Source organism: Heloderma suspectum, chromosome 5, assembly GCF_057233095.1.
Source record: "Heloderma suspectum isolate Gila_16-S chromosome 5, 16-S_ref, whole genome shotgun sequence".
In the NCBI taxonomy this organism is placed as follows: Eukaryota; Metazoa; Chordata; class Lepidosauria; order Squamata; family Helodermatidae; genus Heloderma; species Heloderma suspectum.
This window is the reverse complement of record NC_139462.1, coordinates 44,801,806-44,815,925: the sequence shown is the minus strand read 5'-3', so window position 1 is coordinate 44,815,925 and position 14,120 is coordinate 44,801,806.

Genomic DNA, 14,120 nt, shown 5'->3' with positions numbered 1-14,120 from the left:
ACATCAGAACACAGGAAGCTGCCTTATACTGACAGGTCAGACTTTTGGTCTTTCTAGCCCAGTGTTGTCAACACTAACTAGCAGCAGCTCTCTAGGGTCAGGAAGGATTCTTTCCTTGCCCTGTCTGGGGCTCCTGGGGATTGAACCTGGGAACTTCTGCATGTAAAGCATGTGCTCTACTGCTGAGCTATGACCCCTCCCCATCACCTACCTTTTGAGTAGCCCTGATCTTTATTTACAGCTTTTGTCACCCTTTACAGACGGCTGGCAAAGGTAGTCAATAAAGATCAAGAAATGTTTGGCACTAGGAAATAAAGATCTGAATGTTGTGCTTGCAGTATTTTTGTTACACTTGTGGTATTGTGAATCTTTCAAAAATATGCACCGTTCCCTTTGTATCTTATATAATATTCTATGTTATATGCAGTAGAAGAATAACAGTGGTCCTGGATACTTTCCACTAGTAAATGTAGTTCTCTGATAAGTGACAGATGGGCCCAGCTGCCATCTTTTATGCTCCTCTGGAGTGCTGTAAATAAGAAGCCCTGTTTATTATCCAGCCACTGGATTTGACTCTGGCTTGCAATTTATTTTCATTCACAGATTATAACATCCCAACCACTTTGGAAAAGACTAGATGGGCAGCACAATTATAAGCCTGCTTGCTCAGAAGTAAACTTCACTGAGTTCAGTGGGATTTACTCCCAGGTAAGCATGCCTAGGGTAGCAGCCTCAAGTAAGTTGCTAGTGATCATGTGTGTGTGTCCTGAATTGAAAAGGCTATGCCTTTGTTCATATGTGGATCCAGCAACATCTGCCTATCTAGGGCTGCAGTCCTAAACACATGTACCTGAGTAATTGAACTCAGTGAGACTTACTTCTGAGTAAACATTTACCTGCTTGCACTGCACCTTATCTAGCAGTTTGGAAATTCTGTGCAAAGACTTAAATGGCAGCTGCCCCTAGCAGAGTTCATCTTCCTCTGGTCACTCAAGTGATTTCTTTCTGTTGGATGTAGGGTGGCCATGTGTCCTCTTTTACAGAGGACAATCCTCTATCTGAAAATCTGCCAGAGGAACGTCTTGTGTTTGAATGTGTCCAATTCCAGTTTAAAAATAAAGAGCTATAAGAACTATTACTCATCAACAGTTACCACCTGGACAGCAGACTAAAGAAACAGGCACAGAGGTCACCTAGTCACAGTCTCTGTACTATGGTGAGACTTCCTGTATTTCTATTTAGATTGTAACCATTCTTGCTAAATTTGCATCCATACATATAAATTGGCTTATCCTTGAATATTCAACATTCAGTGGACAGGTGCTATGCTTATCACGTTGACTGAAGGGTGGGTTGCTGGTGTGGTTAACAAACCACCCACAACCCATGGGCTGTTTTAGGGTTGTGGGTGGTTTGTTAACTATGCCAATAATCCACCCTCGCCAGGTTTGAACGACACTATAAGCCACAGTGACTGCCTGATGTGGCTTGAACATGCAAAATGGCCGCCAGCATGTGCTGCAGCCCACCATGGCTTAGATAAGCCATGATGGGTTGCTAGTTCAGAGAATCTTCTGAGCATAACTTGAGGTGCAGATTTTGCCCATTAAGGCCTTAAAGAACTTCAGCCTGTGGCACACACAGGAGAACACCACATGTGGTCACCTAGAAACTAAGTAAGTACTGAGAGTACAAAGACACAAAGTGCACAAAGGCAGCAGGGTTGGGGTGGAAACTCTAGGATAGCAAATGTTTACAAGGCTGCTTTGATTGGCCAGAGATGTGGCTACATAAGTTCTTATCTTAGATCCTGATTGTATGGGATAGATGCTCTATTAATGTTACTACATGTGCCTGCTAGCTATCACTGCCTTCTCCCCAGGGATGTTAATACCCTGCAGTACGCTTCACACTTTTTGGGAACATTGACCATATTTTATTTATCTGTTACATTTCTATACTACTCAATAGCCAAAGCTCTCTGGGTGGTTCACAACAATTAAAACCACAAAATACATCATAAAATACATGATAGCATGTAAACGCTTAAAACTGCAGTATAAAAGTACAAACCAAAATAAAATTTGGCAGCAATGCAGAGATTTAAAATATAATAACAGATGTAAAACAACAGAGCTAAAAGACATTGAGCAGGAGGTTGGACTCGATGGTCTTATAGGCCCCTTTCAAACCTATTATTCTATGATTCTATAAAGACATAACCCAAACATTACTTATGGATTATTTATGAAGCGTGAGTATGCAGACTGGGATCATTCTGACTTCCCTCCCACCAAGAACTTACTTCTCACTGTTCCTTGTCCTGTAACTGCTGAAGTGATTTGTTGATCTGACCCTAACTGGCTGAAACAGCCTCACCTCTCATTCTGGCACTGTCAAACCAATTTCCCTCATCTTTACCTCCACAGTCCCTTTCCCATGTGTGCTTTGTCTTTTAATTTTTAAACAAGATGGCCTTCAGCTTCTGAGGACTCCTTTTCACATGCAGAGCCATCAAATAAATAAGTGAAAAGTTACACTTTCTTGTTGCTCGAAGATGTTTCTCCACAGAAAATGAGTGTTCCTTTTGGAAAGAAAAAATGTTCAGCAACATTCTGGCTTCTTTATGCTTTGTTCTCCCTTTACACGGACACTAGTACTATTTTTGTGTGATATCCCCTTCCCCAATATTTCCTTTACAATATAACCTTCCATTAGACTCTGAAATAAGCATGAACATCCTTGTTATATTAAGTAATAATTGTAGAAACATAATTAAGTCATCTATACTATGAAATGGATGTAATTATTCACATGGATTTAAGTTTAATTTCCCTATTTTGGAGTTGTAAGCAAATGATTATACATTATTAATTGTAATTTATAGAATGTATTATATAATTATTTTCATTAATACTGCTGCCTCTCCTCTATTCCTTGAGATGGACAGTTCCTAACTGTTTGGGTATTTATTTCTAGGCATTTGCCCAGCACCATGACCATGAATTTGAATCTTGGAGCATAGCATATCCTTGATGGAGATAAGCACAGTCATTCCTTGAAATCAATTCCAATCCAATTTTATTATAATAAAGGAAGGTTATTTTTACACCAGGTAGACTGCAATTTAAGCTACTTGTTCTGCAAGGACATTGGTCCTATCTGTTATTGTCGTGTAGGGTTGGAAGCAGAAACTTGCCTACTGTGAAGAAAAATACACTTTCCACTAACTGTTTTTCCTGTGTGCAAAAATAGTTTATGGAATATCTCTGCTCCCAGCAGCTTAAATCTTGAGAAATGATAAAAATGAAGCTGTCATAGAGAAAGAGCAATTTCAGTCATTCCTACCACCGATTCTTGCAGCTAAGCAATAGCTCTCCAAAATTAGGAGCCTCTCTGGTGATGTCGTGACATGCTTGTATGTAAAAACAACAAAGTCATTATTTAGGCTGGGGGATTCCTGACACCATACAGTCTAGCTCAAAGATTCTTGGACTTTGTCACTAGAATGTTAGTCACAAGATGTTTCTGTTCTTATTGCATTTTTTTTTGTACTTTAATTTGGTGCACACTACTCTGATACCTCTTGATGTGGAGCAGTTTATAAATTCTATAATAAATAACAAATAAAATAATAACTGCTGTGGGTGAAGAAAAACAGCAAGTCTTCTCAAGTGGCGCAATCCTTCAATCAAGAAAGACTCTTGAGTCTCCCTCCCCACCCCACATGTTGGTTTCCTCCATTCCTGGTATCTAGAGCTCATGCTAGTGCTGCTCTGTGGGACATATTTGTAGGACAATATTTTGGAATATAGGAAAACTATACAAGGGCAGAGTCTTTTTCCATCTAACCTGATATTGTTTAATCTGACTGACAGCTGCTCCCAGAGACTTTCCATCACCTACTATTCCATTCTTTTAGCTGGAACTGCCAGGGGCTGAACCGGGGAACTTTGCATGAAAGTCATGTGCTCCTACTGGGTCACAGTCCCTCACCACTGCTGTAAATAAAAGCAAGGGTGCTCTAATATGGAGTCACAGTTCTTCTCCATTGCTGTCAAGAGTAAGGAGGGGTAAGGCTAGAACTTCCCTCTCCTCTAGAAACCACTCACATTTTCTTCAGGAAGTCCAGTTCTTACAGGCTGACCACTGGACTAGGTGAAAATCTGGGCTGATTCAGAGAAGATCTTCTTGTAGAATGGTCTTGCTATCTGAATTTTGTTTCTGGTTAACAGTGAAGAACTCTGAGATCATGCTGGACTTGCACTTCAGAGGCCTCAGTACATATTGCTATGCTTTGGTGAATGTACTGAGTAATATAGTATGATCTCTTCCGTGGCACCTGTCTTCAGCTATGTGACTAGCTATGGTTGCTAGTCATCTCCACGTGGTCTCATCCTAACATCCATGGGTAGGGGATCATGTAGAGAAATGTTTTTAGGAGAAGTGTTTAGGAGAAACGTGGAAAAATGTTTTTAGGTTTGCAGCCTAAAAGTTCTATATAAAAGGTTTGTTTGTTTGTTTGTTTGCTTGCTTATTTATTTATTTATTTATTTATACCATTTGTATTATGCCCTGTATCATTCAGATCTTAGTGTGGCATACAGATAAAATCAATTTAAACAGTATACAACAATAAACAATTTAAACAGCTAAAAACATATTAAACCATTAAACAAGCTAATACCAATTAAAATCTAAAACAATAGAACAGTTAAAACAGTGTGCAACTTTAGGGAATGCATTTAGCCCTCAAAGGCTTTGGTAAAAAGCCATGTTTTTACTTGGCACTGGAATGAAACCAATGTATGTGCCAATCGGGCCTCCAAGGGAAGGGCATTCTACAACCAGGGTGCCACAGCAGAGAAGGCTTTCTCCTACGTCCCACCATAGTATATGTCTTGCACTGGTGGGATGCAGAGGAGGACCCCTCCAACAGATCTCAGTCCTCGGGCAGGCATATATAGGGAGAGGCGCTCCCTCAAATATCAAGGTCTCAAGCCGCTTAGGGCTTTAAATGGCATCACCAGAACCTTGAATTCTGACCGGAAGCATATTGGCAGCCAGGGCAAATCCGAATCCCTTAAAACTGGTGTTATATGATCTTTACGATATGTTCTGGTCAGCAGTCTAGCTGCTGCATTTTGCATGCTCTCATAGCAAGTCACTGAATTCCCTTAAGAAGCCATTTAAATAGTCTTCATATTAAGTATAAAACATAGTCTTATTAAAGGCTATGAACACAAATCATGGCGCTGTTTCGGATAGTATTAGTAAACTGATTTCTGCTCCTTACATGCTGTATCACATAGCTGCAGAGAGTGATACCTTGGAACTAAAAGTACTCAGTATTTTCCAGTCCAACTGTCAAAGCCTCTGGCTTGTCTTCAGATAACAGCTCTCAGTACAACCATCTTCCGTTCAAGGGAAATTCTGGCAAAAGTCTAAAACTGGTTTCCATATAACAGTGCATTCCTTGGTGATGACAGCACAAATGGCATTATTCATTTTCATTCTTAATTTAACAGAACCTCAATTTGTGAACTGCCAGAGAATTTCCACAGTGCCTCATTAACGTGTGGAAAACTAGGGGGTCCTCCCAGCAGGCTTTTCTGCTGCATGGGCAATAGATGGATAGCCAAAAGAGGAATGAAGTTCAAAACAGCTGTGTAGCTGCTGGAGGGATGCTCAGGTGCTGGATGAAAGAGGCATGCAGTATTTATGACAGGTATAATACAAAGCAGCAGTGTTGCCCTATATGTACAACTGGGAAACAGATCTGCAAATGGAGCAGTAGTGGGAAGATTGGCACAAGGGCTGACTTTACATTAAAGAAAGAATCCGCAGTCCTACTGTTGTGGAGCCTTTCCGGGTTTACGGCAGGCTCCCAGATGGCGACAATGTGATTGCTGAGGGGAAGTCTTTAATTTTCAAGGTTCCATAGAACTCAATGAAACAGTGCCATCTAGTGGCTATTTTAATAGCGCAACAATCCTACGTGTTTTAATACTTCATTATTTCTGGATCTATTTAACATGGAATCACCAGGAAATACCTTTGGATGTGTTCTGAGGGTTGACGACATCATGAAAAGGACCCACAAACTTTCCTGAGTGAGCAATCTCACTCGATAGCAGGATAAAACCTCTGTGTGAAGAAGCCCAAGATCTGGGAGACCTATTCAGCCCACTCCTTGTGTGCCAGTATAAAAGAGATGTCATGCAAAGCCCTGTCTAGAAGGTGACCCTCTCCCCTTTACCTCACTTTTAAATGTACCCAGGGCTGGTATCAAAGATAGGTATGGTTGGGCACTTGCTGAGGGCTGACACTGATAAGGGGCCTCTGATAGGGGCCCCCTGGAGTTGCTCCTCTTCTTCACCATTGAAACTGGCTTATTTGCCTACACCCCAACCGCGGCTCAGACAATGGTGGTGATAAGATGGAGGAGCAGTAGCTGCCACTGCCCACTTGCTCCCTGGCTCTCTGCCTGTAAAGCAAGCGAGTGGTAGCAATGATGAGAAAGAAGATGAGGAACAATAGCAGCTGGTGGCAATGACAGTGAGACGGTAGACTCATTGAGGGAGGGGGCCCGTTGAGGGTGCCTGGCCCAAGGGCCCTCAAAAACTTGAAGCTAGTACTGGGGCTAGTCCATGTGTCTCTACAACTCTCTCCCACATTCTTTCAATACATGCATTATGTGAGCTACCCTTATATTAGACAGGTTATACCACCTCTTTTAGATCTAGCTGATATATTGCTGCATTTTTAATTAACAAATAATTTATCATGTACAGTCTGTGATTGGTACAGGATTGTGAGTATGAGGATCAACATCAGATCAACCAACGATGACTATAACAAAAAAGTATATGAGGCCTAACTGGACAAATAAGGAAGTCATAGTATGGAAAGGAGAAGCTGACAAAGAGAGGGGAGTCACATATACACTTAATTCATGGTCCCTCAGATGCACGGTTTCAGCTAGCTGAATTTTGCTGCATTTTGATATCAATGGGGTGATGCCCAAGCCACCATCTGCCCTTGTTTCATATTTACAGTTGGCCCCTAAGCTAGCTAAAAAAAATCATAATAAAAAAATCTTCCCATCCTCCCTCTGTTCTTTAATGGTTTGACAATATGTGGGGTCTTCTCACTGATGAGAGTACACAGCAAACTAAAGTCAGCATGGGTAAAGATAAACCAGAGACCTTTTTGCTTACCTGGGGTCCATTCACTGAGAATGACAGAAATCCTGATAGTTCATCAGCAAAGCTCCCCCCCCCCACACACAAATGTAAAACCATATACATATATTAAAGCCTTATTTCAGCTCCTGACTTAACGTTCTAGATTACTTCCACTATCAGAAGTGTTCATCAGGCCATGCTTTATCATTGGTCCATAACGCGCTTTATTTACATGGATGACACTAATTTTCCTGTATGTGCTATAGACACTGCTTTCTGTTTATTTTATGTGCATGATCTTAATTACTGTATTTTTGTTACTGTCCATATTTGTGCTATGTTATGTTCATCTTTTGAAAAGCACAATGTGAAAAATGGTTAACAATTATTTACAAATAAAACATTTTTTAAAGAAGACCATGTCAGGATTAACATCGTTCTTATGGAGAATGTTCTACACCCCCATGGCATGTCCCACAAGCAGGCACGAGCTGGAAAGAAGGTTACCTTGGAATTTTTGTAGGGTTCATCATTATGGGGCCCCACCTTGCAAGGGGGGGTGTTGACCTTTTCTTAGCCTCTGCAGAGTAACATCTCTACTTGTACATATAAGAGAGGGGGCAAAAAGGGGAGCCACAAAAGTACTGGGTATGGATCCTCCACCCATCTCAGGGTAAGTATACCTAAAGCAAAAGTCTTTGGGCAGTGGAAAGATGGACTAGGAGCTGGGAGATCCGGGTTCTGGTCCCCACTCGGCCATGAAAGCTCACTGGGTGACTTTGGGCCAGTCACACACTCTCAGCCCAACCCACCTCACAGGGTTGTTGTTGTGAGGATAAAATGGAGAGGAGGAGGATAATGTAAGCCGCCTTGGGTTCCTTGCAAGAGGAAAAAAGGCAGGGTATAAATGCAATAAATAGATAGATAGATAGATAGATAGATAGATAGATAGATAGATAGATAGGAAGCTGTTTTATGCTGAGTCAGACCCTTGGTCCATCTAGCCCTATATTGTCAACACTGACTGGCAGCAGCTCTCCAAGGTTTCAGGCCTGTCCTACTTTGAGTTTTTCCTGTCCTACCTTGAGATGCTGGGAAATGAACTTGGGACCTCGCACATGCAAAGCAGGTGCTGTGCTGCTGAGCTACAGCTCTCCTTCTCTGGACACCAGGACAAGCAGAAGGGCTTGGGCTGGACTTTTTCCATTCGCTGTCTGGCCTTCTCTTTCTCTCTCTGTTCCATTCATGTCTCTTCTTCACTTGTTTGGTCCACTCTCCTCCTATTTTCTCCTTGTCCCCTTCTGCAAGAGAAGGCACAGCGGTGAGTGCATGGGAGCTTGGGAGCACTGCCCCATCTCTGGCCTTCCTGGCTAGTCCTCCTTCTGGCAACTTTTAACTGCAGAACAGTGCAGCCACTGTGGGGGAAGCCCACTTTTCCCAGCTGTGGCAGTGGGAGCCAACCAGCAGTTCTCAGGCTGACCTATATCGGAGGAGATGAGGAAGTCCCACCAGTCAAGCCTGGTGTAAGATCGAGGTTGGCTGACCATATTAGCTAAACCTAGAGGACTTGGGAAGAGGAAGCCAATGTGGCTAGCTCAGCACAGGTCATAATGCAGGGATCCCTTGATTCATCTTGTGCAATGAAATTTACTTTCCTAAGGATGTTCTCTGTCTAAATCAAAATCTGTCCATTTTTTCCCCCATGGACAGAAGGAGACGCCAGGATCTCCTCAGGCAACTTGTGGTACAGCTAAAGTGCTCATGAAATTAGAAAATGTTCATAACATTCAGCATGCATCTGATCAAGTGGACTATAGTCCACAAAAGTGGATGCCATTATTAACTAGCTAGTCTTTTAGGTGCCACAAGATTCTTTGTTGCTTTTGCTGCAGCAGATTGACACGTCTGCCCATCTGAAAGCATCCAACTTAACCCTTTTTGTAATTTGTTCCTGCTTCCCATATACTCAGTGGAAAGTGGAAACAATTTTCTGGTATTTCCTTTGTGTTGTGCCACCTGCTACAGCGTAGCTCATCCCTGTGCCATGGAAATAATGTCAGAAGCCCTGGGTCAGGTGGGAGGAGTTCACAATCTGGCTCTTCTATCACTGTTGCCCCAGTTTTCAGGTGAGGTGACCCTGGCATGGGAAGGAACCAGTCCTGGATACCTTTGGCACCATTTGACACTATAACCTTCATTTCACTGTCTGTTACTCTGCTGTACGTCATGTCACTGGTCGTCAGTAGCAGGATAGGGCAGCACCATTTTGAAGAATGATTTTGGGGTCATATTGTGACTGAGGATTATTCAGTATTATGAGAAACACCAAGCTGGTCTCTCTTCTCCTGCTTCTTCATTGAAACATCTACTTTAAAACATGGGGCCTGACTTTGTCTAATCCCCTTCTAAATCCTAGTTATACATTATACATTTGTCTAATCCCCTTCTAAAGCCTAGTTGGTGGCCATCACAATTTGTGGTAGCAAAGTCCATAGTTTATCTATGCACTGTGTCAAGAAGGATTTCCATAATTTCTCTGGAATCTCCTACCATTCAGCTTCATGGTATGATCTGGGGTTCTAGTATTACAAGAAAGGGGAAAAATGTATCCCTATCCACTTTTCAGGTGCTCAAAATTGCGACTTTCACCACCATTGCCTTCTATGACCTTCTAAGGTTGTGTGACTGGTGTGACGTGCTTTGCTGAGTTGATTGAATGTAAATACCTCCACATCACAATATCCATCCTTGTCAGCCCAATGCCAGAACAATTTGCTGCATTTTTCAGTGAGCATTTTAGCTAATCTATGATACATGTGGCTGTCTAATAGCACTGAATCCAGCCATCATGTGAGAAATAAATAATGTTCTGATAAAAGCAGCTGAGGTGAAATGGAGAGGAAAGCTGTCAAATTTTCTCTTTCTAAGGACTGAAGTCTCAACTGTGTAGCTCCAGGGACTTCAGTAAAGCTGCACCATCATCATCCCTTAAAGCTTGTGCTGCTGCTGCAAACTGTTTGTTGCCTTCCTTGTGACCTACATTAAGATCACTGCTTGTTTTTAGCCAAATGGAAGGCGATGGAATATGTGCAGGAAAATTAAATTGGGAAATAGCCAAGTATTTACTATCTTTAAAGGTATTTTTATTTTTTTTATTATTATTTTACAATGGAGGATTAGAGCAAGAGCACTGAACTCATTTCTAGATGGACTGTAAAGTGCTTTTGAACTCACATTTTCAGATGTGGATGGCTAGTTTATTAACCTATCACATCACCTGACCCTTGTGGCAGTGTCAATGGCACCATTACATTGAAAGAAGGATTTGTGTTGGAAAAAATGCTATTATTAGATGCTATTTTTGGAGAGGAAAAGAGGAATGAGAGCTCCACTACTGGCAAACAAGCTGCTTTATAAAATAAACCATCTGCATTACATGCAAACACATCCCCTTGCTTTTGGACTATTTGTTATTCTTTTAGGAATGGACCCAAGTTGTTTTTCAACACGGGGCTCAATAATGCTGAATTTAATCATAGTGGAGCTTCTGCACTAGTTCTCCAGTGTTGATCTCAAGCTACCCTCTCTTGCAAATCTTATTAGTTTGAGTTTTCCCCCTACCCATTTAGAAAGAGCTCATTATGTTTGCGATGTTGAAGTGTAGATGATTCAGTATTTGAAGGGGATAAAACTGGGCCAAGGCATCACATAATTACCTCTGGTTAGTGATGAATGAATATATCAGTTTTGGTGTCTCTCAGTTTCTTGTTTTTCCAAGTCTGAATTCAGTTCATCCCAAACTTTAAGAATTTTCCCGATCTTAAACTTGGTTTGGCCCGAATTTTGAGATTGTGCGCGCGCGTAAAGTTCACATGAAAATCCATATGCATTTTTATGTTCATTTCTTCTAATACTTAAGTTTTTGTATGCAATTTTGGCTAATATGCATACTTATGCAAGCAATTATTCCAATACAATGCATTTTAATGTTATTTTCACTAATATACACATTTTTGTGTGCATGTTTCCCTAATATTAAAAAGTTTCTATATATTGTTTGGAGAACTCCATTGTCAAATTCAGAGAAGTGCTAATTTCGCAGATAACTGAGTTGGAGTTCGGATATTGGTTTGAAAGTGCAAAATTATGTAACTTTTCATTAAAACGCAAGGCAAATGCATTTCTCCCCCATCCCTTCCTCTGAGGGTATGAGGACTTCTGCTATGCTCACACTGAAGAATGCTCACCTGGAGATGCCATTTGTATAAACTGGTGTCTCCATACAGCTGTTGTGATTTGCGCAATCACAATGGTGCCCCACAAAAATCACTCAAATAATGTTGGCCATAGGGAGGTCTGGGCTGGTTTAAATGGTGTTTCAGCATTAGCACTGATGGCTATGAGCATGGTGGCATTCCTGGAAGGGATCACATGGAGGCCACAGGGTGTATGGCCAATGTCTCCAAACACAATGTTTCATTGGCAAACATAGCAATGCAGGCAAATACAGCAGAGCATATGATCCACCAACCACAACAAACTAAGTTGACAATCCTACGCACGCACCACGGGTGGACAACATATGACCACATGTGATCACCTGGCCTTTTCTGTGCCCCCTCATTGCCTCACTGTCAAGCTACTGATGAAAAAAGCCTCCAGTTAAAGGCAGAAATTCGCAGTTTGCTGCCAAAATTTGGTGAGTGGCAGTGGTGGTAGCAGAAGGGGCTATTTTAAAGGAAAATACCTTCATTTTCCTGCCAACACATGCTGCTGAATTTCAGCAGGCAAACTGAAAATTTTCTACTTTTAAAAGGAGGCTTTCTTTCCCCCCACTGCCACACCACATAATTTTGGTGGCAAATTAGATGATGCAGTGGCAGAGGTGTGGCCCCCAGTGGGGTCTGAGTGCAGCCCCCAACCCCCGGAATTACCCACTCTGCTATACACCCTTACCATTGAACATAGTGGGATTTATTTCTGGGTAAACATGCATAGGATTGCACTATAATCTTTTAAACACTCTCAAACACTATTTTAGCTTTAAATATTGGGGGTTCCTTGTCTTTTTTAATTGATACAAACATGTTGGAGAAATCAGTAACGCAACAGAATCAAATGAGTTCGGATTTCTATGAATCCGACCTGCAGACTGGGTTTTCCTGAGTCGCAAGATTCTATGGACTTGCGGACTGGTATTTTTAACTTTTAATTTTTGTATTTTGGACTGGTATTTTTTAACTTTTAATTTTTGTATTTAGGGTGCAATCCTAACTAGATAGGTGGCTGCCTCTGACCTCAGAGGCGACTGCCTATCCAAAGCAAGGCAGGAGAGGTGCGGGGGGGGGGGAATCATTTCCTCCACACCTCTTCTTCCTTTCTATTTTTCACTAGACAGCCATTTTCAGCTGTCTAGCAGTGGGAGGGGGGACTGGGAGAAGAAGCTGCTGTACGGCACATTGGATGTGTCGTATGCACAGCTCTTCTCTCCTCTCCCAGGAACACCCCAAGCTCCACCCCTTTTCAGTAGGGATGGTGCAGAATTCTGCCATGGACCCCAATTCTATTGAATCCAGCCTCCGACTTCCGTGGAGGAAAGGATCCCTTACCTCTGCCTCCCACCAGAATCCTCTTTGGCCAGATCCTCCCCATGGCTGGCTCCGTATCATTGGTGATACGGCCACCATTGGTGTGCTGTATTGCTGGCTGAGGGATCTCTGGATGCAGGCTAGCCTATCACAGGAAAAAACACAGATGCAAATGGCATCGCGGATGCCATTTGTGGCCTTAAAGCCCTTAGTTTAACCTAATTGCAGCCATTTACGGCTGCATTTAGGTTGATCTAAGATCTTTATGGCCACAAATTGCATCCGCTATGCCATATGCGTCCGAAGATCCCTCAGCCAGCAATATGGCATGCCAATGGCTGCTGTATCACCAACGATACGGAGCTGGTGACCAGCTCTGTGGAATCACCATGGAGCAGAGGTGGCCGAAGAGGATTCCGGTGGGAGGGACGGATCACCTCCCCCCATGGATGGATTCCCCCCCAGTAGGGAATCCACCCATCCCTACTTTTCAGTCGCTCTGCACTCCACTTCTGAGTGTGGAGGACGGGGCTTCTCCACACTGCCTTGGAGGCAGTGTGGATGATGGAGGAGGTGGGTTTTCCAGGAACTGACCTCAGAGTGTGGGCTCCGAGGTCGTTTCCCAGAAATGAGCATATCCTATGGCCCTCTAGACAGTGTCTAGTGGCCATAGGATTGCTTTCTTAGTCATAGAAAAATACATTGTGTGTCTGTTCACAAACAAGTATATGGTCTTCTCTTTTAAATCTCCTAAGCCATAATGATAAGTATTTAAATAAATAAATAAATAAATAAATACGTCTTGTTTTTTCTTTTCTTTTTTTACACACATCAAATTCAAAGTTTTCCTGGAAATAACTATACAGAGAAGTAGCATAATGTGGAAAAGAGGGGAAACAGAGGGATATGAAAGACATTTTTGTGCAATACAATTGGGTTCACCAACCAACTGCCACTGTATCTGATCAGGTAGACAGCTCCATTCCTCTGTTTGTACACCAACCAGGAGGTCTCTAATTGTTTTGCAAACCACTTAGCAATTAATGATGCCATTGCTCTTGGACAGAGTATTCTACAGATCAATAGTTGCTGGCAAAGTCAAAGCACTGAGGAGACATAGTGAGACGGAAGTCACTCTATTAATAGGGCCCATGAGCAATGGAAAAGAAGTTAGGAAAAGGACTGTCCTGGCTATGAATATGTTTCTTAAGCATTATTTCAATTGTCATGGGGAAATAGATAAATGTGGCTTTTGACTAAAATAAACATCAGGAAATGCTTCCCCCTCCTCTCCTCCCTATCAGTTGCCCACACTGTTCTACCACATTTGCTATGTTCTCTTTAT